Genomic DNA, 4,916 nt, shown 5'->3' with positions numbered 1-4,916 from the left:
TATATATATATATATATATATATATATATATATATATATACACAGTGGGCCAGATCCACAGACGAAGTACGCCAACGTATCTACTGATACGCCGGCGTACTTTTAAATTTCCCGCGTCCTATCGTTGTTTTGAATCCTCAAAACAAGATACGACGGCTTCTGGGTTCGATCAGACAGGCGTATGGCTTCGTACGCTTTCGGATCTAAGATGTAATACTTCGGCGTCCGCTGGGTGGCGTTCACGTCGTTTTCCGCGTCGGGTATGCAAATTAGCGATTTCCGACGATCCACGAACGTACGCGTGGCCGTCGCATTTGATAACGTTGTCTGTAGTCGGCTTTTTCCGGCGTATAGTTAAAGCTGGTATTTTGCGGCGTATAGATAGACTTGCCATGTTAAGTATGGCCGTCGTTCCCGCGTCGAAATTTGAATTTTTATTTTTTGCGTAAGTCGTCCGTGAATAGGGATGGATGTAACTCACGTCTAAGTTAAAAAAATGACGTCGTTTGCGACGTCATTTCGCGCAAAGCACGGCGGGAAATTTCAGGACGACGCATGCGCAGTTCATTCAGCGTGGGGACGCGCTTCATTTAAATGAAACCCGCCCCCAACCCGCCCAATTTCAAATCCGCCGCCAGAAATACACTACGCAAACTCGCTGAGGATTCGAATATACGCCAGGTAAGGTACGGCGGCGTAGTGTATCTCTGATACGCTGCGCCGATCCAAATGTATGTGGATCTGGCCCAGTATTACTGTGCAACAGTGAGGGCCCCCCCTAATCTATGCACCCGGCCCCCTAATCTACATGCCTAATCTACATTTTTAAACATGTGATTGAGCCTGAGGCTCTAATTGGCTTAAAAAAGGGTGGGTTTGGGGCGCAGAGCACTGTGCCCCGAGCACACCCACTTGTGTGACAATAGCAAATGAAAATTCACTATTGTCACACTGATTCTCTTTCCCAGCCAATCAGTAAGCGAGTCTTGAGACCCGTTTCCCGATTGGCCAAAAGGAGAAGTGACCCTATTGGCCAAGGAACGGGAGGGAGGAGACGTCACGCAGGGGAAGCCGTAAAGCCAAGGAAGGAGGATGCAGCGTGAAGCCACCACCCACCGTTGGAGTTAGTGCTCGGCTTCTGACTGACCGACTGGGGAAGGGGGGGGGGAGACCAAATTGATGCCCCCACCAAATATATGCCACCAGCCGCCACTGCATAAATTGTTGAAAAAATAAGCTCCTGATGACGTCTGCATGACGAAACGCATAGGACGGAGCTGTCAGCGTCACTACGTCACTTCCGATTTTGGAGTTTCTGGTCTGTGGAAAGCAAGGCGTTCCAGACAAATCTTTATACAGCTGTATACTATCTCGCAGAATAATGGACATTACCTTGTACTTTATTGGGACCTGGAGGGGGGCCTCTGTGATGGACACAGAGAGGGCTTCTGTTAGAGAGTCTGTTAGATGTTCGGCGCCCCCACCTCTGCAGGCGCCTGGGTGCAGTGCACCCTGTGCACCCTGCCTAGGATCGGCCCTGCCTTTGAGCCTCTATTTATTCTCTTTCTGGGAGTTCTGCTCTCTAAGTTGTTCTTCATCTTGACGCACGTCTTCTAGAATCGAGCTTTGGGTAAAGTTTCTGTCTTTTTTTTTTTCTTGAAAGGCAGAAGACGAAATAATAATAAATAATAAAAAAAAATCAAAAATAAAATCTCTTCACCGGTTTTATTACTCTTGGCAGCTCCTAATTTTCCTACCTTGGGAAAGTGAGCGCTTTACAAATGAAATTAGCATCGGGACGGGCCGCTCGCTATGAGAATTTTTCCATTCATTTGAGCTCTTCGGGTCGGTCCTCCCTCCCCCACCGATCAGGTAATTGTCCGCGGTCCAGGTTGTCTCCGCCATGCTATGTTTTGTCTATGCCGGTGAAATCACACTTGGTTTTCCTCGGTGAACCTGTCTGTCTTCTAAAACTGCTGGAATGCAATAGAGGAATAAGAGGGCTGATTTTATTGTGGTAGACCGAGTCTTCCTGTTGGAGGCAAGAAGAAAATGTGATATCCTTGTGCCAGGACCAAGGAACATACGGCACCACCGGCGGATCAAGTACGGCTGAGAGTATTTCCATCCTGGGTGCCCGGTGACCTTCTCCTGACACTTCTTCTGCAAACCCACACAAAGGAGTCTAATGTATGAAAAATGTGCCGTGTCCTTAATCACTGCCACACCAGTCACAGTGTCCTTAATCACTGCCACACCAGTCACAGTGTCCCTGATCACCGCCACACCAGTCACAGTGCCCCTGATCACCGCCACACCAGTCACAGTGTCCCTGATCACTGCCACACCAGTCACAGTTTCCCTGATCACTGCCACACCAGTCACAGTGTCCCTGATCACTGCCACACCAGTCACAGTGTCCCTGATCACCGCCACACCAGTCACAGTGCCCCTGATCACCGCCACACCAGTCACAGTGTCCCTGATCACCGCCACACCAGTCACAGTGCCCCTGATCACCGCCACACCAGTCACAGTGCCCCTGATCACCGCCACACCAGTCACAGTGTCCCTGATCACCGCCACACCAGTCACAGTGTCCCTGATCACTGCCACACCAGTCAGTGTCCCTGATCACTGCCACACCAGTCACAGTGTCCCTGATCACTGCCACACCAGTCACAGTGTCCCTGATCACTGCCACACCAGTCACAGTTTCCCTGATCACTGCCACACCAGTCACAGTGTCCCTGATCACCGCCACACCAGTCACAGTGTCCCTGATCACTGCCACACCAGTCACAGTTTCCCTGATCACTGCCACACCAGTCACAGTGTCCCTGATCACCGCCACACCAGTCACAGTGTCCCTGATCACCGCCACACCAGTCACAGTGTTCCTGATCACCGCCACACCAGTCACAGTGTCCCTGATCACCGCCACACCAGTCACAGTGTCCCTGATCACCGCCACACCAGTCACAGTGTCCCTGATCACCGCCACACAAGTCACAGTGTCCCTGATCACCGCCACACCAGTCACAGTGTTCCTGATCACTGCCACACCAGTCACAGCGTCCCTGATCACCGCCACACCAGTCACAGTGTCCCTGATCACCGCCACACCAGTCACAGTGTCCCTGATCACTGCCACACCAGTCACGGTGTCCCTGATCACTGCCAAACCAGTCACAGTGTCCTTAATCACCACCACACCAGTCACAGTGTCCCTGATCACCGCCACACCAGTCACAGCGTCCCTGATCACCGCCACACCAGTTACAGCGTCCCTGATCACCGCCACACCAGTTACAGCGTCCCTGATCACCGCCACACCAGTTACAGCGTCCCTGATCACCGGCACACCAGTCACAGTGTCCCCGATCACCGCCACACCAGTCACAGTGTCCCTGATCACCGGCACACCAGTCACAGTGTCCCTGATCACCGGCACACCAGTCAAAGTGTCCTTAATCACCAGCACACCAGTCACAGTTTCCCTGATCACCGCCACACCAGTCACAGTGTCCTTAAAGCGGATGTGCCATGGGGAAAAAATATTAAAAGCCAGCAGCTACAAATACTGCAGCTGCTGACTTTTAATATTAGGACACTTACCTGTCCTGGAGTCCAGCCCTGATCGCAGCAGAGGACGAGCGATCGCTCGTCTCTCTGCTGCTCCCCCCTCCATCCACGCTGAGGGAACCAGGAAGTGAAGCGCTGCGGCTTCACTGCCCGGTTCCCTACGGCGCATGCGCGAGTCGCGCTGCGCCGCCGATTGGCTCACACGCTGTGTGCTGGGAGCCGAGTGTTCCCAGCACACAACGGGCGACAGACGGGAAGTCAGAAAAACCCGTCTTTTGCCCGTAGCGTGTGGCCGGAAGTGGGTGCAAATACCTGTCTTTAGACAGGTATCTGCACCCCCCTCCCCCCTGAAAGGTGTCAAATGTGACACCGGAGGGGGGGAGGGTTCCGATCAGCGGGACTCCACTTTAGGGTGGAGAACCGCTTTAAAGGGGTTGTAAAGGTAAAAAAAGTTTTTTCACCTTAATGCATCCTATGCATTAAGGTTAAAAAACATCCAATGGTACCGCCCCCCCCCCCCCGAGCCCCCGTTTTACTTACCTGACCGTTCGAAATTCCCGGGCGCGTTCACGTGATGTTCTTGGTTTCCCAGCCTGGCTGTTGATTGGCTAGGCTGGGCGGATTGATAGCAGCGCAGCCATTGGCTGGCGCTGCTGTCAATCACAGTGGCCGCCGATGTATCACGGGAGCGCGCTCGCAAAAGCTTTCCACCATGCGAGGGAGCTCGCATGAACGTGGAAAGCTTTTGCGAGGAGGAGCCGAGACAGCCGCCGAGGGACCCCAGAAGACATGGATCCGGGTCACTCTGTGCAAAACGAACTGCACAGCGGAGGTAAGTATAACATGTTTGTTATTTAAAAAAAAAAAATCTGCCTTTAGTGTCCCTTTAATCACCACCACACTAGTCACAGTGTTCCTAATCACTGACACACCAGTCACAGTGTCCCTGATCACCGCCACACCAGTCACAGTGTCCTAGGGATATCAACCATATGAGCATATTGATCTCCTATAATTAGAGATCGCATTCATCTGGTAAGCGGCAGTGTTATTGTTTGGGGGAGGCACTACCCTGTCAGCACTTTTTCCTGGGCTATTGGATTGGTTGAACACTGGGGATATTTAAGTTTATATGGACACTCTGCATTAATATTTTTTATTATCCACTTAAGGACACACTTAACCCCTTCCTCGCCCCCTAGTGGTTAACTGCCAGTGGCATTTACACAGTAATCAGTGCATTTTCATAGCACTGATCGCTATAAAAATGACAATGGTCCCAAAATAGTTTTTTTTTTACCAAAAATATGTAGAACACGTATCTGCCTCAG

The sequence above is a fragment of the Rana temporaria genome, chromosome 12 (genome assembly GCF_905171775.1).
Source record: "Rana temporaria chromosome 12, aRanTem1.1, whole genome shotgun sequence".
NCBI classification, from domain to species: Eukaryota; Metazoa; Chordata; class Amphibia; order Anura; family Ranidae; genus Rana; species Rana temporaria.
The sequence above is the reverse complement of the archived record's forward strand: the minus strand, read 5'-3'. Positions refer to the sequence as shown.